The 22,903-nt window shown below is 49.8% G+C and overlaps 1 protein-coding gene and 1 long non-coding RNA gene across 5 annotated transcripts in view; one reads left to right on the plus strand and one right to left on the minus strand.

The window, feature by feature from the left end:
- The window catches only part of PLXNA4 (plexin A4), a 415,500-nt gene that overhangs the window by 109,033 nt on the left and 283,564 nt on the right, over positions 1-22,903 (plus strand). The window lies entirely within an intron of this gene.
- On the minus strand, positions 10,414-18,417 carry LOC117018045 (uncharacterized). 2 transcript variants are annotated; one of them, XR_004422164.1, is made up of 6 exons: positions 18,334-18,417; positions 17,788-17,961; positions 14,687-14,832; positions 14,406-14,531; positions 11,613-11,859; positions 10,414-10,734 (listed from the first exon to the last, which is right to left on the minus strand). It is a non-coding gene; the product is annotated as an uncharacterized LOC117018045 (long non-coding RNA). The 2 variants fall into 2 exon arrangements; XR_004422163.1 differs by lacking the exon at positions 18,334-18,417 and having other exon boundaries at positions 17,788-18,049.

A 22,903-nucleotide genomic window follows, 5' to 3' on the forward strand; every position in this document is an offset into this window, starting at 1 on the left:
ACCCCCCCCCCCCATTCCCCTTTCAAGTCCCTACCCTCACCCTCTCAAGGGAAGCCACCCTCCAGCCCTCTCACAGCTTAGATTAGGTCCTCCGGTTTCGTACTTTATAGACATGGGATCGTGCAGTGCATACCCTCGCGTCTCATTCATTTTGCGCTACTTTACGTCTATGACATCGATCCGTATCACCACATATGGTTGTATTTTGTCCATTCTTGTGGTTGTACAGCATCCCATTGGGTGACTATACTAAAAGTTATTTTTCTGTTTTATTGTTGATGAGCATTTGAATGGTTGCCAATCTTGGCCTTTTGTGGCTTGTGCTGCTCTGAACACTCTTCTGTATGTTGTCTGGAGGCTATATTGTCACATTCCTACTGCAAATACACCTAGGAGTGAAATTGCTGGGTCATTGCATGTATTCAGCTTTAGCCGAAATTGCCAAATATATAGACTAGATCTTTTTTAAAGGGCTTTTTAGTTGTGGGTGGCAGGTTAACATACTCACCAGAAAATAGCAGAGAGAGGGTATCTTTTCGTTTTAGACAGTACACTCTACTGGGCTTTGGAGAAAGAGAGCCTGGGAATATTAGTTCAACAAGTATTTATCAAGTGCCCCTTGTTCTAAGTGACAGGGGGTATTAGTTTCCTATGGCTGCTGTAACAAGTTACCACAAAATTGGTGGTTTAAAACAACACAAACATATATGCTTACAGCTCTGGAGGTCAGAAATCCGAAACAGGTCTCACAGGTTGAAACCAAGGTATCAGCAAAGCAGTGGTCCCTCCCCAGGCTCTATAGGGGAATCCTTTTCCTTGCGTTTCCCGGCGGCTAGAGCTCCAATTCTGTGCCCATTTCTCCTTCTTCCATCTTCAAGGCCACTAGTGTAGCATCTTTGAATCTCTTTCTGGTCTGTCTTCACGTGGCCTTCTCCTCGGTGTAGTGAAATCGCCCTTTACCAACCTCTTATAAGGAGACTTGTGGTTGCATTTAGGACAGTCTCCCTCGTCTCAAGGTCCTTAACTTAATCACATCTGTAAAGTCTCCTTTGCTATAATAAGGTAATACGCACAGGCTCCAGGGATTAGGACCTGGATATCTTTGGGAAGCATTAGTTGGCCTACCGCACAGACAGGTACCATCAGCTCTTGATTTTCCCCATGTCATCCACAGAAAGTGCCTTCATCCTGCATCACAGAGTTGTCCAATTGTTCTGCTGCTCTCTGTGGCTCTTGTGGCATCATGGGTAAAGGTCAATGGATGAGACCAGAGAAGCGTATTTCAAAGATGACAAGATTTGTTTCCTCAAGCTGTAACTTACTTTCAGGGGTAATAAAGACTTTCAAATGGATAGGAAGAAAAATATCGAAATACGAGGTCTGACAAGTAAGGTCGTGAACTTGCCACCATGCGCTTACATTGGCAACACTGTACAAACAGCTCGATAAGGTTTCAAAATCTTGGTATATCAGTGTCTCACAGCTGTGTTCGTGTCAACATGGGGTGGTGTCTTGCTGAGTGACGTTCATTATTGTTGTTGCCTGTTTTCGTGCACCATCAATAGAATGTCTGAGCTTGAATTAGAGTAACAAACAAACATTCAATTTCTTGTTAAACTTGGAAAGAATGGAAGTGAAATCAGGGACATGTCAGTCCAAGTTTATAGGGATAATGCCATGAAGAAAACGGCAGTGCACAAATGGATTAAATGTTTTTCTGAGGGGAGAGAATGTGTCACTGATGAAGAGAGGTCAGGATGGCCAGTAACGAGCAGAACTGACGAAAACATTGCAAAAATCCGTTAAAGTGTGCATGAAAATTGTCGGCTGACTGTGAGAAGCAAAGCAGAGCAGAGCAAGTAAACATCGATAGAGAAACAGTTAGGAAAATCTGAACTGAAAATCTTGGCATGAGAAAGGTGTGTGCAAAAATGGTCCTGAAGGAGCTCACCAATGAACAAAAGCAAAGGAGAGTTGAAGTTTGCCAAGACTTTTTGGAGAGGCAAGACGATGTTTTGGGGCATGTTATCACTGGTGATGAAACATGGGTGTACCAATATGACCCTGAAAGAAAGCAGCACAGTGCACAATGGAAGTCAGCCGACTCTCCGGGACCAAAAAAGTTCCGCCAGTCGAAATCAAGAGTCAAAACTATGTTGCTAACCTTTTTTGATATCAAAGGGATTATTCATTATGAATTTGTACCAACTGGACAAACAGTTAACCAAGTTTACTATTTGAAAGTGCTGAAAAAGCTGCGTGAAAAAGATGAAAATGACATGAACTTTTCACCAACAATTCACGGCTCTTATATCACGCCAGCATACCAGGTCACAGCACTGTCTGTGAGGGAGTTTTTAGCCAATAAACAAATAACTGTATTGGAACACCCTCCCTACTCACCTGATCTGGCCCCCGTGACTTCTTTCTTTACCCGAAGATAAAGGAAATATTGAAAGGAAAACATTTTGATGATGTTCAGGACATCAGGGGTAATATGACGACAGCTCTGATGGCCATTCTAGAAAAAGAGTTCCAAAATTGCTTTGAACGGTGGACTAGGCGCTGTGTTGGTGCATAGCTTCCCAGGGGGAGTACTTCGAAGGTGACCGTAGTGATATTCAGCAATGACGTATGGAGCACTTTTTCTAGGATTATTTCTCAAACCTAATTGTCAGACCTCGTACCAAGCACCTGGAGTTCAACGTGGACTCTTGGATTGGATCCTGGAGCAGACAAGAAACATTCGTGGAGAAACTGGTGAAGTCTGATTATAAGTCTATAGTGTAGTTAATTTTGTTTTAGGAATCGTGTCATGGTTATGCAAGACATAACGTCAGGGGAAATTAGGTGACCGATATGTTATCTCTATGATCTTTCTAACTCTTCTATAAATCTAAAATTCCTTCAAAATAGAAAGTTAACAAAAAATGGAACCCATTCAAGTACCAGTGGAAAAACTCCAAATTCCATCTGTTTACGTGACATGAAAGATATGGCCCAGTGTTGGCAAAATGAATTTAGAAGACCCAAAAGATAATGACGAGGTTTAAATATATAGATATATATAGCTGTGGAAGTATAAATGGAGAATGGTGACTCGTGAGACAAATAAGATGGTGTTTGTTATCTCGGTGGGAACGGATGTGTCATCTCCAGATCCACCCAAGACCTCCTAGTGGGAGCTGGAGCCGAAGCTGAGGGTGCTCCTTGGGTGTGAATGGAGAGGGAGTCCTGCCCTCAGCCTCTCTGATTGATTCTTCACCTCCTCCCCGGCCCTCCCCTCTTCTCCTCTCTTCCCGGCTCCGGCACAGGGCTCAGTCTGTGAAGTGCTCCCCAGCGGCCGGCCGGCTCACAGCTGAGTTGTTATCTTCCCGTCACACACTTATCTGGGCACGGTTAGAGCTCCCTAATAAAATTTGTCACTGCCTTTAATCCCATCACTGTCCAGACCCGCTTGATTAGCTCCTCTGGTTGTTTTGGCTTTGCTTGCACCTCCAACCTCTTCCAAGGAAATTGGTAGAGATAGGAGTTCAGAGAGAGCGCTGGGCCCTATAAAGAGAATAGAGAAGAAGCTATCCAGGCCCACCACAAACTTCTACAATAATTAGAGACAGATGGCTTCGTCTCCCTGGTGCTTCCAGTCGGCCTCATGTCAGGCCCACCAGGGACAGAAGCAGGAGCGGGGGACGCCTTCTTCTGTCCATGCTGTGAGCTGCAGAGGCCAGCCTTGTGTCCATTTTCCTGACAACCCCACATGCCCCCCCATTCCTCCTCAGCCTCCTGAGATGGGGGGCAGGGGTGATGGACAGGTCCAGGCTGAGGAGTGAAGGCTGTCAGTCAGCTCACGCGGAGCCGTGTACCCACACCCCCACATTGGCTGTGGACTATCTGGGCCACATTCCCCTCCTTTTGCTGGGTCCCGTGGACTGTCCTGGCATGCTTCTGTGACTGTAGAATTCTCTTCACAGCTGCACGCCTGCTGTACAGCTTTGAAGCCCAGAAAGAGAGTGTACGTGGAGCATGCAGAAGGGGAATTCTCTAAGGAGGACTTTCATTCAGCAGAAATACTGTGGGTGTCCCCAACCGACATATGGACAGTGCCTGGTGTGTCACCCTACGGTGTGCGTGTGCAGGAGCACATTGGGTTTGCTGTGTTTCCAAGTGTAAACGCCAGCAGCCCCTCCGTGTGTGTGTGAGTGTGTGTGTGGTATATACACGGGCACACTATCCTGTGAGCTGGCCCGTCCTCCCTCCTCTTCCCGGTCTGCTTTGCTGCACAGCTGCTACCTGCCCCCTCTCATTCCCTCAGTACCGTCCTGAGCCAGATGTCCCTCCCAGTTCCTGAAGATCAACCTGTTCTCTGTAAAGCCTCCTGTAGTCTCAGCTCTATAGTTCTCCATCCTCAGCCATCAGGGCTTCCTGCTCTGTCTTCGGGCACCTGCCAAGAAGGAGGCGAACACAGGAAGCTGGAGACGCCGCTTCCCGTACCTGGCTTGCACGTGCACACAGAGCCCAGGTGAGGCTGCAGGTGGGCAGGCGGCCCGAAGGCAGACCCCCGGTGCTGCCTCTCGGAGCTGCCTGTCTCCCTGATGTCCTGCTGCCTCAGCGGGCAGGAGGTGACACCTTGGCAGCCTCCAGTCCCAGCCCGGGGCAAGGTTGCATAGAACCTGCCCTGATGGCCTGCAAGGGCGCTGCTGGAGCCGTAGGAAGGTGGACAGCTCACAGTGTGACAGGAAGAGGCTGCCATAACTAAGTACCATAGACTGGGTGGCTCAAACCACAGAAATGTGGTTGGAAGTTCAAGATCAGGGTGCTGGCAGGGTTGGGTTCTTCTGAAGCCTCTCTACGTAGCTTGTTCGTGGCCATCCTCTTCTGTCTGTCTTCACAAGGGCCTCTCCTCTACGCGTGTCTGTGTCCAAATCTTCTCTTCTCGTGAAGGGTCAACTCTAATGATTTCCTTTTAACTTAATCACCTCTTTAAAGACCCTACCTCCAAATACGGTCACATTTCAAGCTCCTTGGGTTAGGGCTTCAGCAGATAAATTTTAGAGGAACACAGCTCAGCCCATGTCAAAGCCACTCTGCCTCGTCCCTGTAGGGCCATTTCCCAGCTGGTTTCTTGCGAGAGCCACGCGTGCCCCTCATTGGACCCTAGCTCCTTCGCCCGCGTGGCTGAGGAGGTAGCTTTTGGCTTTGTCACTTGCAAAGTAACTGCAAAGAAAATGGAAGGTTATTTTCTTTGGGGGCGATTCTTTTAAACACTCATAGGAGAAGGAGAAGGCAATGCCTGAAGTGGCACAAACGAGAACTTTGGCATAAGACTGAATAGTTGTGTGGCCTTGACCAAATTAGTTCACCTCTCTACACATGTGTTCTTATCTACACAATGGGGGGGGGTGTGGGGAGAACGAGGTGAGATGTGTACAGAGTGCCTAGTGCAGTGCCTGGCCCCGGAGTGGGTGCTCAGACCTACTCGCTCACTTTACTTCCTATGTGGTAGTGGCGCTGCTCCCCTTTCTGCCAACAGCAAAACGTGGTGATGGCAGACACTCTGAACCCAGCGGGCCACTTGGCAAACAGCTGCTGCCCACTCAAGGGAGCTGGGACATGCTGGGACTGTGCCGAGAGCTCCGTGCAGACCTAATTCTACTCTTTCACAGTAACCCACCCTCAGATGTCATTTCTGCTGACGGTGGGTCAAAGACAAACATCTCTGTATACAGATGCTTTTGTAGTCATTGAAAACGATGCCCAGTCTCAAGGGGAACTCTGAACGCAAAATGTGAAAATAAGGTGGGCAAAGGACGGAACCAAACACTGGAGTCTCTTGTCCCTACGGGGGTGGTTTCAAACTTGAACGTGGATCAGAATCACCTGGTGGGGAAGAACGGTGCTTGTGAAAACACAGATTGCTGGGCTCCCCTCTCAGAGTTTCTGATTCAATAGACCCAGGGTGGGACCTGAGAAGGTGTATTTCTAGCAAGTTCCCAGGTGATGCCAGTGCCACTGGTCCAGGGGCCACACTTGGAGAAGCACTGCCACCCAGAAGTAGTCCCTGTGTAGGGTCTGTGTCCTGTTTTTTCTCCAGCCTGTCCTGTCTTTGCTGTACTCCTGGCTGCCTAATCTGATTTCGCTGCTTTCATCCCTAGGTGAGGCACAGGTATGTGGAAACTCCTCCGTCCTTTCCCTGATTCCCGCAGGATTTCCACCTGTGAGTGAACCACTGTTTCCTCTGGCCCTTGGCCTGCTCTCCTGTTCTCCTCTCCCCTGCTTTTCACATGTGAGCCCCCAGACGTGTCCCCGTGATGGAGGAGCAGACCATAGCATGCGGCGCCCCCACTGAAGGCGGAGCTGACCCCAATTAGGAGGAGGCAGATGCAAAAAGAGCGTCTTTCCATCGCCATCCTCATCTTCTGTGCCCCCATGTACCTCTCTCCCAGGCCACCAATTCCCTGGCCCCAATTCCCTAATCATTTCGCCAGAGTAAATAATTGCTGGTGTGTGGTGACCCAAGGTCATAGCCAATGGAGGAACGCAATTAGGACCTTCATTTCCCACCATCGTGGCAGCTGTCTGCCAGCTGATACTGTGTCCTGATCCCTCGCGCTGGTGCCCATAGCCCCCCCACCCTTCTCCTTCTGAGACCAGAGAGCTTGCGCTGGAACAGGACGGTTACGTGTGAGCAGATGCCAAAATCGCCTTTCTTTGAGTCTTTCCCCACGGAAGCGAGAGGGCAGAATATCCTCTTCCAGGGAGCTGGGCACGTGGCCCTCACGCCGCTCACACCAAACTCCAGAGCATGTGAGTGGCTAAAGACTTATTTTCGAGAGAGATTTGAGACTAGGCACTCGCCCTGTGTCGTGTCTTTTTGGACTCCCCCACACCACGCGACGCGGTCCCTGTTGCTTTTCCGGCGTTAGACCATCATGTTTCCTTTGCAGCCCTGCTGATTTGTGCTTGCCAGAGATAGGCCTGCTGCAAGCTCCCTGGGTGAAGGCCTGAGTGACTTGGAATGTGTCCTGGTGGGTGGGATGCTAATACTCAAGCCTTGCCTTTTATTCCTGCCTCTTTCATCTCTCGATGCTGGACTGATTGATGTTCCTTTGTCTTAAATATGTGGGGTCAGGACGCCTGGCTGGGGGTGATGATGACAGATAACTGCTTTTGAGTTCTTTTGGAAATGCTCCCCCTGGTCAAAGCAGGGGACGAAAACATCTTCTTGCCTTGACTGAGTCAGAAGTAAGACAAAAATAAACCTGTGACTACTCCAAGGGAAAAGGCCAAGATTCTTTCGTGCGTCCTTCCAGCGTGCCTTTTTGAAATCGGGAGGGGCCTAGGGGAAAAGGAAGAGGGCAGTTAGTGTGACGTAATATTTTGGTGTGTGATACATTGAGACACATTTTGCAAGAATGTCCAGACTAAGCCTGGGAGAGCGGAAGTTTTCTTGAGTTAAGAAAAGGCGGCTCCTTCGTTCTCATGTCTAAGAAGGTCATTGCCACAATAAACTTGCATGGCCCACGTTCCACTTCTGTGCCTATGATGAGTCCAGCCTGGCCAGTCAGTTCTGGGCCACTGAGGCAGCTGAGGAGACAAGCTCGCTCTCCCTTAGAGGGCCTGGCACGGCCTCCCCTTCCCGAAACCACTGGGTCCAGAAACCAAGCTCTTGCCTCCTTCTCCTGGAAAACTCTCCAGGCAGGGATGTGTCCTTAGCTTCTTGTCCCACAGGCTTTTCCCCCCTGGGTACCTCAGGCACAACTAACAATGAAATACAAGGGGATCCACACACACGAAAAGTCCCTTTCTTGCTGGAGACCCATGCAAGAGAGCCCTCTTTACATTTTTGATTGGGAAGCAGGCTTCGGTGCTGCTTACTACCTGTTTTTGCGTCTCTTCCTGTGCGCTGGCAGATTTCCCTGACTGTCTGAGCACTGGAACTGTCTGCTGTCTGCCCCAGATTCTCCTCCCCAAACACCTCCTAAGTGGCCCAGCACGTCGGCGCTTGTTGGTAGCGGCGATGCTGAGTGGGAAGGCGCTGGTTTCTGCCTCCAACTCCCTTCCCAGGTAACTCCCAGAAACCTCAGCGCAGGAGTGCAGGGAAAAGGGAGTCCAGAGCAAGACCTCAGCAGGACTTGCAGGTAGCATCTGGCTGTGCTCCTGCGTGCTCCCCGGGTGAGGACTGCCGGCCCAGCATGGTGGAGGCCTGAGCTGTGGAAGAGAAGCCCCTATTCCGTGTGGTCTCAGCTCACGGCCCCTGGTCTTCCACTCGCCTCCCTTCATGGTCTCTTAGAGGTATAGGTGTCAGTTGCCATTTAGAAAGAAAGGGGTGTGTGTTGAGGGTAGAGGCCTGCTCTGAATTAGTAACTAAGACGTTTGGGTTTGTACAACCCATACCTTGAGCGTGTGGGGACCAAGGAGAGTATGACCTGGGACATTTTCTCAGGCTTGAATCATCTTTCTGAGCCTCTAAGCCTTGGGTATTCAAAGATATGGCCCCGGCCCTGGGGTCCTGAGCCACGAAGCAAGAGGCCTGGGAACGGACTCACCCACCCGCGTCTCCAACTTGCCCAGAGCAGCGCCCGCCCAGAGTGGAACAGAGTCCTTACTCATAGCCATGCAGAGATTATTCTGGAATTTCAGGGAGAGGGCTGAGAAGCCTACCACCGGGGTTATGGGTCAAATTTGTGGGGGCGCCATGCTGCTCCCCTGCCCATTGGCTCTGGTGGGCTGAGCAGCTTCCTCCAGCTCCAAGGTGCGGGGAGGGCGAGTCCCTGACCTTTCTGGCGTCCCCGGTCAAGTCTTGTCCTTGCAGCCACCCTGGGGTCGGGCTGAGCGACTCTCCTCAGCAGCCAAGTGATGGGAGGAGCTGGAGAGGGGGACTGAAGGGAACATGCCCGCCTGCTGCTGACAGAACAGGGGAAAAGTTAATGGGCTTTTCGAGCTCCCCCATCAGCAGTGGAGTCTGTGTGTCAGAGCCGTTTACGGTATCAGTCCTCCAGACGTCAGCCCACGACAGACGTAGAGCTGCTTCCTTGTCTTGCCTTTGTCTGTGGGAACACCGACCTGCTCTCCAGAGGAGCACTCTGTTCCCTTTGGATGTGAACTCACAGCCGAGGAGAAGTAGAAGGCCGGCGCTTTGATATGGCTGTTCCTGAGATGTACAAAAGATGCATCAGAGAGCAGGAGTGTGTAGCTGCTTAGAGGACCACGGAGAGCCACAGCCCCCCGGAACTTCTCATCCCATCTCTCTTAGGAACTTGCTGTGCCTCTAACACGGCCTCTACGGATGTCAATTTGTGTATCTGTAACATGGAACGATCCCATGGAACAGTCCTCTTCCTTCCTGGAGGAGGGAAGGGCTTGGAGAGATGAAAAACAGGAGCTGGTATCCAGGAAGGAAATGGACAATGTGCCTGAGAGCCATTTTATCCGGTGTCCTGAATCTGGAGTCACTGACTTGGGCCCCCCACTGGGCTTTTGGAGGCTTATGAACTCTGAAATCTGCTAGAAAAACAACGGGTGAGTGAGCATTTCCAGAATCTGTCAGAAGGGTCACAGAGAGGTCTTGGCCCCTGCCAGGTGAACACACACTGGCCGCTTTGGGTGGGAGCGGCCTGGACTTCAGCCCCTAGATTGGGGAGGATGGGTCTCCCCTGAGAGGCAGCACCTCAATCAGCAACCCTGGCCTCTCATCCGGGGGCCTGGGCAGCCTGGCTTCTGGGTCTGGGCGGAGCTGTAGGGAATTGGAGAAGCATGATGAATAGAAATGGTCATGTGTGACAGGAATCAGAGGAGGACAGGTTTCCCAGCGAGGTACATCTGCCTCCTCGCCCCTTTGGGGGAGCAGAGCGAGGGCAGTGAGAGCAAATGTGTCCTTTCATCAACCTGGGTGCTGGCTTCCCTGTAGGGGATCGACTGTGGGGGCAGCCCGGATCAGGAAGGAGGTTTTGGGGAGATGGCTCCTCGTAATTTCCAAGACTTCCAATGCAGACCCAGCAAGACTTGCTTTGTTGTCTGAGTGTGACTGGACTTTGGGTGGCCCTTATTTGGGGGTGTTCCAGATGCATAGCTGGACATTGTTAGGGACCACGTGGCCCGCTTACTAAGAACCACAATCTCAAACCATACAGCTCTGAATAAGAGACCAGGAGCTTGGAAAACTATGGAGAAGGAAGACAGTTCACTGGAAAAGCGGGAATGAGATAGAACCAGAGTCATGATTAACTCAAGTGACGTTACAGGTCAAGTTTGTGCCTTAACCATGTGCCTGTCTATCTTGCCAGCAGCTAATTTTCACCTCGTTAGAAAACAGGGATTTGAAAAGGCTTGACCTCTGAAAATAAGCCAGTGGTTCACCACCAATTCGATTCCATTCAAAGCAATTCAACCAATTAACCAAATATTTGTCAATTGTCGACTGTATTTTCAGGCACTGTCAAGGCACAGTTTCTGCTTTGGGTGATCTCATCAGTTAACTGTGGAGAACAAACATTCATACAAGGACTAACTGGAGAGTCAGAGCTGGGCTGTGGATAAATGTGCGTCTAGAATTCCATCTCTGGTCAAGAACTCTTTGCTCTTTCTTGTGTCTCCAACTCAGCCTCTGAGAAATGACAGAATCCAGCGTCCCATCTGTCTCTTCACCTTTCCCCATTTTAGGTCTGAGAACATGACCAGTGATTGTTTTCCTCAGGGAAGAAGTAACGTGCAGATGCAAAGGAAATGGAGTTGTGCCTTGTTTAGGAGAGAGAAAGGAAGGGTGATAGTTAGATGAGAGGGTGTTCTTTCCAAGGGGTTAAAGACTGTAGATTTTTTGATTTGTCTCTTCCACTTTTCTCCACACTTTCTATGCCTTCTGCCTCCCGCTAAGCTGACCACATGACTGGGCACCCTCTGCAATAAACCCCCAGTTCTGTAGGAAAAAAAAAGAGCCCTGATTTGTAGCTCATGCCAATTACGATGATGTAAATATTACCACCACGGTGAGCTCGGGCTGGTTTAACCAGATTACAAAACTCCTAAGAATTTAACGATTAGCTATCCTGAGCTGGTAACAGCTGGCTGCAGCACACCACTGGGAGTCCCCTCCCTTTTGAGCTGGTCATCAGTGACCACTTCACAAACCACTGGGTCCAGGCCTGATTGGCAGAGTGGTGGCTCCACCCACTGGCTGCATCCATTGGGAGTGGGGAGTTCAAGGAAGAAAATATAGCCCTATTTGGTACCGGATGATCCAACATAATTATAGAGATAGAAACTAAATGTTGAGAGAGCTCTGTGTATTTGTTTGGGCTCTTCAACTTATGAGAGAAGCCCATTTTTTTGAGATTTGCTGTGTGGCCTGTACAGAAGACTGGCTAAGGTGACCTCTGAGCATTATTAAATTCATTTTCAGAAAGCTTATAACTATATGAAGGCTTCTGATGGGTTAAGGGATGATGGCTGTTGACAAGACCGTATCCCGGTCCCCTTCCCACCCCGTTCTCTGAGCTCCTCTTCCTCAGCTCTTCCAATCCAGTTCACTCCAAGGTAATCCCTTTCCTCATTTGACAAGAAGTCAAATAACCCCAGGTCTGGTTGAAAGCATCATTACTTGGGAGGTCAAAACTTACCTGGTTCTACCTCACAGGGAAACACAGTCCTCCAGTTTCCCCTTCCTCTCCTCCATACTGGTTGCCCTAAAGGATTGAGGAGGAGTTTGCACCCATCAACTAGACAATGGGAGCAGAGGCCAGGGGCACTGAGTCTTGGCACCTACGAGCAGGGAAGGAGGGGAGGAGGCCCCGTTCAGCTTCTCCAGGTCCTGTGCTATTCCAGCCTGGGCTCCAGTGGGAGGAGCCTGGTGATCCAGCCGAAGCTCTCCAAGGGGAAATCAACCAGAAATGTCAGTCAGGTAGTGGAGCGGGGCCAGAAAAATCAGTGGTGAATTCCAGATGCCAAGAGAGCAGGAGAGGGGGAGATGGAAGGAGAAAATGAGAGCATTTGTTTGCAATTCTAATATAACATATCAACAGATGCCTGGGCAGAGATACCGAATGAAAATGCACATGATGGATGTGGGTGAGTAGAGAGAGGAAGGGAGGGATGGAAAGTCCAGGCACAGGGCCTGCGGAGGAATTCAAAGGTATGTGTGTCCGCTGCATCCAAGAACAAGAGTGCCCAGATGAGTTAGCCTTGGGCTGGAATCCGAAATGTGCCACTTAGTGTGGACTTGGACCACTTACCTCACCTTTTTGCTTCTTCTTTTCCTTCTCTGTAAAAGGGAGCCATTAGGGATTGGGACCAGGTAGGGTTTTGTGAGGATTAAATGATGTAGCCAGGATCGCAGATGCTTGTTCTTTGGAAATAGCTATTATTTTATTTTCTTCTTTCAAACACCCATCATAGTGCCTAGTTCATAGTTAACTTCCTTTTCCCTTTGGGGTACATTGAAGGCTAAGGGAAAAGGAGAGGTTGGGGCTCAGATGTCACTTTTCAGGCCATGTCAAGGCCTTTACCAACTTTCCTCTCTGAGCCCCTCAGATGGAATCAACAGGTCCCATTTTTCTCTAATTCTCCTTTCAAATCTTCGTCTAGCTCTGCGACATGGGGAAGCTATTTAATGGTACAGGGTCTGGATTTCCTCACATGTGAAGCGATGGTGATGGTGCCTAGCTTCCTGGACTGCTGTGTGTTGAAATGAGAGGTATCACGGAATGTCTGTTGTTCTTACGTCGCCTTTACTGACATGGATGGGTGTAGTCTGTGGTCTGCGCATGCGACATGCGGTCTCCTTTAGCCATAAACAACTGTCGGGAGTTAGTGCCATTGTTCATGGACGGCTCTGGGAGATGTGACCTGTTATGCCCAGGGCCACACCATCCATCTCAGCCTGGGGACCCTGCCTCTGGCCTTCTCTTCCTCCATCTGAGCGGGTGCGCTCTCATGAACATGGTGTAGAGCTGAGCTGGACCTATTGTGGAGACGTCAGCTCAGCTTTCAGAGCCAGGCAAACGACCCCCTACATCAAGGAGCACTTGTGAGTTTTTGCCCTTTAACTGTGGCCTTGACTTTACCACATTATTATGTGAGCCTGAGAAGCATACCAGGAGGCAGAATCTCGGAGGGGGGGGCACAGGGAGAGCCCAGCAGAGTTCCCAGTGAGGAGAACTTCCCGACAGCCTTCAGTACTGCTCAGAGCACTCCATGCCATGGGAAGGGGTCAACAGAATCGCTGAGGAAATCCCAGGACTTCTTTTTCACGTTTCTTTCTTTCTTTCCTTCTGGCACTTGAATTGGTCTGGCCATGGAATCGGGCAAGATTTATCAAACCATAAATTTGCCCTAGTTTTACAACTTGACAAGTTGTCAAAGCATTTGGGGTGTAAAAAATGCCATTATCTCTCCAGAAGTGAGTGTTATGTCTATGGAGGGGTGAGGTATGCTATAGACTGAATGTTTGTGTGCCCCCAACATTCTTAAGTTGCAAACCTAATCCCCAATGTGGCGGTCTGTGGCGGGGGGCCCTTCGGGGAGGTGATGAGGTCGTGAGGGTGGAGCCCTCGTGAATGCGATTAGTGCCCTGAGAAAAAAGGCTTCAGAGCGCTCTCTCACCCCTATTGCCATGTGAGGACACAGCCAGAAGAAGGCCATCTATGAAAGAAAACTGGCTCGCACCAGACAGTGAATCTGCCCCGATCTTGGACTTCCCAGCCTCCAGAACTCGGAGAAATAAATGTCTGCTTTTTATAAGCCACTCAGTCTATGATAGTTCGTTACAGCAGCCCAAATGGACTAAGATAATGCAATAACTTCTGATGCACACCATGGATATAAATCACTTAGCTACTGTAATCTCTTGTGTCCGTAGACAACTAGATGCATCGTGGGTGCGTGCGGGGCGATCTGTGGACGTGACCCCCAGGGGACTGGTGAGAGCTAAATGAGTAGCTACCGAGACAGGCACGCCCACTCAACTGCCACGAGGACAGGGCTCAGAAGACTAGAGAGAGGAAATCAAGATGGTGGGCGATGTGAGTTACCCCAGGCAAAACTCTTCTCCTCCACCTCAGAAATAACACAGAAGAAGGAGCAGGGGGCAGGTAGACGTGGCGTGGTGGTTCGGTTGGCAAGATCAGGAAGTTAATGAGAACCAGGCTTAAAGAGATGCCCCTTGATGGGCCCAGTGGTGCTGGTTTTCCCTGCGTGGGAGTGGGAATGGCAGCTGTCATGTCCTTTTATACTTCTAGGGAAGTGACTCAGCATGGACGCTCTGTAGGTAGTAAACAGCAGAATCCTCACGTGGGGAGGCAGAGAGCGTGTGTGGTCGCACACTCTCACTCAACCCCCCCAGCCCCTCCCATCCCACACCAATGCAAACCTTACCACAGAGGTCTACCAAGCTGCCCAGGGTGCCTGGCACTCACTTTCCTTTGCTAGATGCCAGCTGTCATTCAGGATGCTGTCGGGAAGGGAGTTCATTCCTGATCACACCCGAGGAAAAGGGCATCGCTACGAGGGTGAGAAGGTGAATGTTTGGTATGATTTCCAACCTGGAAGGAGAGAAGCATGTGTAGGAGAGAAAGTCAAACAAAACAAAATGTTCACATCCTGGAAAAGAACATCAATGAAGGCTGAAATTTAGCAAGATGATGCTCTTAAGTTCATCGAAGTGTTTTAGATCTGGCTCAGTTTGTAAGCAGGGTACCTGGGGAGAAAGAAGCCGGGCCGTGCGCCGAGATGGTGTGCAGCCCCGCGGACGCCTGCTTTAGTATATTGAACAACACTGAAGGAATCAGACAGGTACGTGGTCTTCCAGTGCTCATGGACAGCAGCAGTCTGTGATTGCATTTCCTGTAATGGAAGCACACATTTTTTTAAAAGGAAGCTGTGCCAGAGACGTTTTAATTTGAGAGAACTGCCAATTTAGAAAACAAGGGGGAACCCCAGAGAGGCTCCATGCCGGTCTTTGGAAATTTTCTCTGCTGAATCCTTCCATGACAATGTTTTCCCTTCCATGTAATAAAGAAAGGCTACAGACACGAGGTTAATTAAGAAGGATGTGTCTAAAGGAAGGCTGTGTACAGAACAATCCAGGGGGAACGCGGCCGTGACCACCAGTGGCCTCACCGTCTCCATCCTTGAGTCTCATCCTTGACTGAGCACACGTAGGCAAACAGGGCACGAGCTGGAAATTGACTCTAGAAACATCCAGGCTGAGAGGGCATAGAAGCCATGGTCACGAAACCATCAGCTTCTCTTGCCATTCGGAGGGAAGAAATGATACACAGTGTGTTGGCAGAATTGGGTTCTGGGAAGAAAATTGCCCAGGTGACTTTCACTTCAGGCAGCATGACTCCTCTTTCTGAAGCCTTGAGACTGTAGCTCATGATCGAGAGGAACCCGGAAGACAGGACATTTCCCCCACAGAGGACATGGTATAAAACAGATGACTTCATTTGCTTTGCTGTAGGAAAATGGCCATAAAGCAAGGAGAGGCTCTGAGCATTGGCAAAGGAATATCTTCCCAGTGGGCAAAACTTCCTGCTCTTCCACAGACCTTGAGGGTGCTGGGTTCTTAAAGACACCAGAGGTGTGAAATGTGGTGGAGAGGCCGGCTGTCCCCAGGACCTTGGGCCTCAGTTGCCTGGTCTCCTCGGTGATAAAGCCCGGGGTGGTGGTGAGACGCACAGCTATGACAACACAGGCCCAGCCGTCAGCAGTGACACTGTTTGTTACCAACCATAGGACCCTACTAGCACCATCTGGCTGGATGTCATCCAGCCTTGGACCCAGGGTAGGGTTGTGACCTCTCAGGGCCAGGCCAGTCCCAACGACCTATAACATGGAGTCTGTCCGATCCGGGCGAAGTAATCAAAGGGACCCCAAGAAGAAGCCAGCCGCACAGCAGATCAGGAGGCAGAGGCAGTACTTCTGTGGGAATCTGGTCCTGTGGCCTGACGGTCTTTCATACTGAAGTGTAAGCTTTGGGAGTCCTGGGACTGCTTCTGTCTTAGTCACTATTCCATATACGCCTGGTGCTTAGCCCAGGGCCTGGTTGCAGACTGTGCTTAATAAGTACTTACAATGCGTGCAATGAGTTTGTGGAGGGGACGTCTCTGAGGGTCAGCATCTGGGAGGACGAAGTTCAGCCTCTGAAGGAAAACAGAAAGAACCAGAAGATTCCCATGCAGAAGCAGCAGATTGGAATCCAGAAAGAAAGTGTAGGTGGTGGGGCAAGCTGCCCGTTCGAGAAAAGTAAAAATCTTGAAGCATTCCCAAGAAGAAAGGACATCTGTTAAAACTTCTGAAAATGGGTTGAGGCTGGAGGTTGCTTCATTTCCATCTTTCCAGGATTTCCCCCCCTGTGTTTCTCTGTTTGCTTGTATTCCATCTCACACATAAGCTGCAGGCTCACCCCAGCTGCTATCCTCTGGGATTTCTGTGGCCCCAGACCCTAAAATTGAGGCTGGTAACTAAACATGTTTCTTTACTCCCCTGCTCTTTGCTGTTGACTGATACCATTTTCTCCACCCCTTCAGACCTGGGTTTGTCCTCTCTTTTGCCCTTGAATCTCCCAGGCTGGCCCCAAAAGGCCAAGTATGACCATTTAGGACCTGGGGTTCTTCCTCAGATAGGATGAGCAGATAGTCCCTCAGCCTTGGAAGATTTGGGGTCTCCTTTCACCTCGGACTCTGACAGAGTGGTGACTTGAGGTCAGGAATATCACTCTTGCACGTAATTTTCACTGCGAGCGTTGGTGACGTGCTGCTTTGTGAAGCGGTTGGCCCTCCTTGCCTGCAAGGCTTTCTCCGAACAGTAGCCTGGTGAAGCCCTGGCCTCAGGAAGCTGGGTCTACCTTTGGGGTCACTCTGCTCTGACATTCAGCCTTTGCTGGCCTTGGGCACATTCTCCTTTGTGAGACCTTTCTTTCCCTGACCAGTAGTCAGGCAATAGGATTTTTATTTGACTGAATAGATTTCTTAAATGTGGTCGAGTTGGGAGATACATACATACATATATATACACATATATAAAATCATGTCATTTTTACATTTCATATTATACATATGAAATATATATATTGTTTTATATATATAAACATATAAAGATATATATATATTTATATATATATATATATATAAAATGTTTTTAAAAAAAGGCATGACACAAACTCCAAAAGCATCATTACTACCTAAAAAGGTGGCGCTTGGTGGAATGAGCTCACAGACATGTCTCCATTCTGCAGCCTTGGGCTCTCTAGGCAGTGTCCTGTGTTTCTGAGCATGTGTCCCTCACTCAGGGATGTCAGTGGGAGGGAAGAGAATTCGGTTATTCTGGTCGGTTGAACTCAGCACTTATGGAGGATCTATTCTAGCCCAGGCGCTGTGCATTGTGAAAGAATTCACCATGGCCCGAGGAGCTCCCGGCCCCACTTACAGCTCAGCCTTCCAAAATACTGTAAAACGAAACATCTTGTCCAAGGTTTCAGAGCAAGTTCAGCGACAAAGCCAAGTTTAGAAATCACTTTCAGAATTTGCATTTTGTTGCAATGCAGGTGAGGTGCAATCTCAGGGAGAAGACGCTAACGGGTCGGCATGGGGGGGTCGTCTGGGACTGAAGTCAGGAGACGGGGGTTGTAGCTCTAAGGCTGAGGGGAACTCACGCTGTGAAATTAGGTCATAACATTGTGGTTTTACCTGGAAGGAACCCAGGGTCCTCTATTCCTATGATATAGTGGAGGAAGCTCAGTGTCCTAAGTCTTAGATTTTCCCAAGTATAACACAGAGAAAAAAATGGGACGCTTACCTTCCTCACCTTATGTGGATTTTAGGAAATAAAATGTAGTAACAGCTGTCAGAATAAGAAGTGCATAGCTCTCTTCCGCTAGAAGCAAGTGTCGTCTGCTTATCAACCTTCCTTAGCTCTCATTTTCTTCTGTACCAGGTACCCATGTGAAACTCTGTAGGCCCAGCAGGATTGCTGCAGAGAAAGTCAGATACATTTTTAAAAAACATTCAACTTACGGGCAAAAATCCCACAGCAGTAGCTAGGCCCTGACCCCTGTACAGTTGGCTCTTTCCACAAACAAGTGCCTGATAATCACCGGCCGTGGGGAAATATTTGATTTATTCTAAGAGGTTCATTGGAGGGCCTTTAAAAAAGGAAACTGTAAAAACATTTGCTAGCAGCTTTAGGGAAAGGCAGGAGAGAGCAGAAAGAATTATGACCACACACCCTTGGAATTGTTATCATATTAAACCTGTGTTCCATGAGTGGACAGATTTTCTGATGCAGCTGGGTTTCTTGCCTCTGGACAGTGAAATTGCTATCCTCTGCCACAGAATAAATTACCTGTCAGGCTCTTTTAAGCAGTTTCAGGATGGTTAGTTTGAAGACAGCCGCACACGCTGGGGAAGCCAGGCAGGGCTTAGGGTGGGGAGAGTGTATTTTCAAAAGTCACTGCTTGCGTGTCATAGTGTTATTTGCTGTGTCATGTTGATCTGGTGCGATGTGACAGCTGCATGTGAAAGGCAGAACCTCAAAGAATGGCAAACTGCCTTCCAGGTGTTTGTCTGTGCAACACATGTCTGTGTAAGGCAGTGGGGAAGGTAAAGCCCAGAGCCCCAGCATTTTCTGGCAGGTGGAGCTCAAAACTTTTATGGTGTTTTCACGGTGAGGAAATGGGAGGACATCTCTTCTCATCCGGCAGCATTAAGACATTTTCTGGGATCAGGAACCAGAGGCTTTTCACCCCGAGAATATCCCCTTCAGCAGGGCCTGGAGGACAACGGGTAAAAAGGCGACTGTGTAAAAACATTTGCTCATGGTTTAGGAAAGGGGAGGAGAGAACAGCAAGAATTACGACCGTGAACTTTGGTTGATTATCGACTGTGAACTTTGATCATCTATGGCATGCAGCTCTGAGTTCAGGGCTTGTCCCTTTAACCAGTGGTTTGCAAATATTGTGGTTCCGAAAGCTGTTTGAGCTGCAGAAAATGCCCCTCCTTCTCCCACAAATATCCCTAGCGAATGTGTCGCCTAAGGTGAATAGGCAGTGTAGTCACGCATTGATATATGCATATCATAGCTTTATGCATATGTATGTATGTATGCATATGTGCATAGGGGTGTGTATGCATATGGAATGTCGATGTGTGTGTGTACTGATAACCAAATGCAGGACTCATTCATGTGTTCCGAAGCGCGACGGTCACACATTCTGAGAGACATGTCAGCAGGCAGCCTGGAGAAACTTCAGAGGCTGCCAGGAGATGACTTCTTTCTGAAGGGCTGGCCTCCGTGATTGTCGAGCCCAAGTAAGGTGGGCCTGCTCCATCTGTGGGCCATGTGTCCGCCCAGGCACCTGCCAGCTGAGCTTCGAGTGTCAGGGCAGCTGGATCTGGCAGGGACTATTTTCACCTCCTCACTTCCCTCTAGGACAGAGGTAACAGGAGAACAGCAGTTCGTGAGTGTTACCAGGGCAGCCGAATGAACCAGGGACGGTTACCATTCCTGCCGGTAGGAGAGTACATTGTACGTGGTCATAACGAAGGTTGATGCTTGCTGCCTGGGAGGAAGGGTGTGAAATGGACACGCCACCTCATGTCAGTGCTGGCTGAGGAATGCATATGTCCACGTGTGTCATGGAGTCATGGCACATTAAACCTTAGCCACCATCATCCTGTAGAAGTTTTTCGACTTCACTATCCAGCAGTGGCCAGTGGATTTGGAACAAAGCTTTTTGTTTACATGGGCTGACAATCAGTCATAAGGAAGATTGAAGAAAAAAAAAACACACATTAGACCAAAAATGGAATTGTTGATATTAAGCACATCTGAAACTCTGCAGAACTGTGTTTTTTTTAAAACAAGAAATCTACTGAGTTGTTCGTATGTGCTGGACATTGGGATGAGCCAGGCCAACTGCTGGCGTATGGCAAATATGGACTATTGCCACAGTCCGGTGTCAGAGTCCTGGTTTTACCTTTATACTATGTGACATTTTAAAATGTCTAATGGACTGGTATTGAGATTATCTGGCTAGAATTATCATCCTATGCTAATTCTCATTGTGTGGTTGAGACGCTAGCAGGTCCGTCTTTGACTGGGTGATGTGAACATTAGCTGTGTTACAAATAATAACATTATGTATCCAACAACCCCTATTTTTGCTATGTCATTTTAGATCTCAGATGATATGGGGCTGAAAAATAATAAAACCAGTAGGTATTTATTTAGCACCTACTATGCACCAGGCTGTGTGCCCAGGGCTTTATCCATGGATCATGTCATAAAAAGCAACCCTATGAAAGAGTCACTTAATATCACCTACATCTCACAGATGAGGAACTCGAACCCCTAAGTGGTCACCTTTTAACTAGTCTGTGTTCCTAACTACCCTTTAACCTCCCGTTACTCACATGTGCTTTTGGCATGTTGTGTGCACACCTACACACATGCTTTCATATCTGTAAGGGGTGATGGGACTTTCCTGCAGAGTGTACCAAAGAGAGTTTCTCAAAGCCGGGGCCTCCCCGCCGGAGGGCTCAGGGCAGGACAGACTCCTTCTCAGGACATGAGTGCCACTCTCCCACCGCCGGGACCACACAATGACCGTAGCTCACGCTGACCTTTGGGTTCCCTCCCAAGTCCCGCACACAGAACCCTCGGCTTCCCCTTGGCTCTCGCGAGCTCCACCTACCACTTCTTCCCCTCTTCTTCCACCCCCTTTCTCAGCGGGACGGTGGTCTCCATCTGATGTGAGAGTGCGTGACCTTGGTTCTCCCGACCACGCCCTCCCATCACACGGCCCTCCTGCCTGCTGACACCACACACGGTGACAGAAGTACCTCCGTTCCTGGGCGTGCCCACACCATCACGGTCACCACGTCTGGGTGTTTTGTATTTTCAGGCTGTGTTCACGTAGTGGCGTGGCACTCTGTTTCCTTTGCTTGGAGTAAGGTGAGAATGGGGAGAGCCCGGAGAATCAGGGACAGTGGACTCGTGCCCTGGAAGTGCAGACCTGGCAGCTTTTTTGGCCTCAGATGTAGCTCTTCTTCCATGTGATTCAGGATCCCGAGTTGCAGGGTCCCATGGATGCCCCCTAACTCTTGCACACACACCCACACACCACCCAGTATTGTGATTTCATTGGTGAGAATGGGTGCATCTAGGGGCATGTACACACACCGCGGCCACATCCCTTCCTGCTAGATTTCTGCCCCTGGGGAGTCAGTTTCATCAGGCCGGTGAATGATCTAAGCTGAGGATCATGACAGGAGAGGTGGGGAGCTGCTTTCTGGCTGTTGGCAAAGACCTGGACTTTTCGGGATTTGGCTTTTTATGCTCGGTGTCCACGCCGTTGTGCTTCTGGCGAGTCTCTGATGAGAACGAGGACCCCCAGTGCTATTTGGCGGGTCACCTAAACTGGATTCTCTTCTCCACGGTATTAGCCAGTAGCCTTTTTCACTGGAGGACCCCAAGAACCAAGGAGGGAAACTCCCTGGCATGTTCTTCCATATCTATGACATTGGGTCCAAAGTCAAGACGGTGTATGATCCCCGAACACGTGACACTCATGTGGAATGGAGCATCCGGGGCCACTGCACCCAGGAAGCCCAGTAGAGTCCAAGGCTGATGATTCCACATGACTCCTGCAGGGGTGGCGTGCATGTGGCCGGCGTCCTCGGTCCTGGAATGCCCGACTCCATCCGTGGGGTTTGGTGGCTGTGAAGTCAGCACACGGGACCACATCCCAGCTTGAGGGAGGGTGTGGGGATTGTCACAGGTCGTCCCCAGCTTGTGGCACACATGCTTGCGTCTCTCCCATCCCCGTCTCCTGTACAATGACCTTTTCACTCATTTCTGTCCGAGGCTGATTTTCGGTTTCCCAGTGTCTCTTGGGTCGTCAGCCATCAACTGCAATTCAGGGACTTGATTCTCCACGTAGCACCTTAGATGGGGGAGGTTTGCATGGGAGTTTTTCTCTGGGATTCTGCGAGAGCTGGAAATTGCAGAAAAGATAGCCTTGCTTTGACTGGGATTTTCCATACACACCCCCCACTACCCCACCCCCAGCTCCTTCTGCACTATTTCCACTTGCAGCTTGGGTGCAGGTGGAGAGTTGGAATTTGTAAAGCGAACGGGTTGTGTCCCCATTGCTCATAATCTATGGGGCAGGCCTTCCCCTGTGCCCCACTCCCCTGGCTCCAGGATAGCCAGGCGAAGTAATTATCCTGGACAGCTGCACGGTGTTCATTGCCGTGGCCTTACCTCATCAGGCCCCCGTTTCTCTAGCTGCTTAAAATATAAACCAGGCCCCTGGTCCCCCTAGACGGACGCCCTTCGGAGCAGGACGGAGTGTAGTGTGTCATATGTCATCTGATTTGCAGTGTGTCTGGGTGATTGCCAGATGGGCACGGGAGGAGGGAGGGCAGCTCTGAGCGTGCAGCGGGAAGAGAGTTCGGTTTTCTGGGGACCGTCTCCGGGTTGACACCAGGCCCAGACCCCGCGGGTGACTTTGACAAGTTGTTTGCCTCTGAGGCCCCATCTGAGGTTTGGAGGAAAACCTGGAAGTCACCAGTCACTTTCTGGGAACTTGAGGAGTCTGGAGTCAGTGCAGGGAGTTCCTAACCCTTCGCTGCTGCGTAACTCCAGAGAACGGTCGCTGCGATCGTTCTCTCCATCCCTAACTCACTGACCAATGGTTGGAAGCTGCTGGCGCCTAGTTCCTGCTGGGTGCTGGCCCGGCCTTTCCCTCCGAGGCGTTATCCTTGGATTTCAGCTTAGAGTTCTGCAAGAGGCGAGAGAGGAGAGAGCATTCCACAGAGTCAGAAAGGGGGAAGGGAGATGTGTACAGGCTCAGTGGATGTGCCCGCAGGTAGCCACATTGGCATGCTAGCCAGCAGATGTCACATGTCCC

This window comes from Rhinolophus ferrumequinum, chromosome 26 (genome assembly GCF_004115265.2).
Source record: "Rhinolophus ferrumequinum isolate MPI-CBG mRhiFer1 chromosome 26, mRhiFer1_v1.p, whole genome shotgun sequence".
NCBI classification, from domain to species: domain Eukaryota; kingdom Metazoa; phylum Chordata; class Mammalia; order Chiroptera; family Rhinolophidae; genus Rhinolophus; species Rhinolophus ferrumequinum.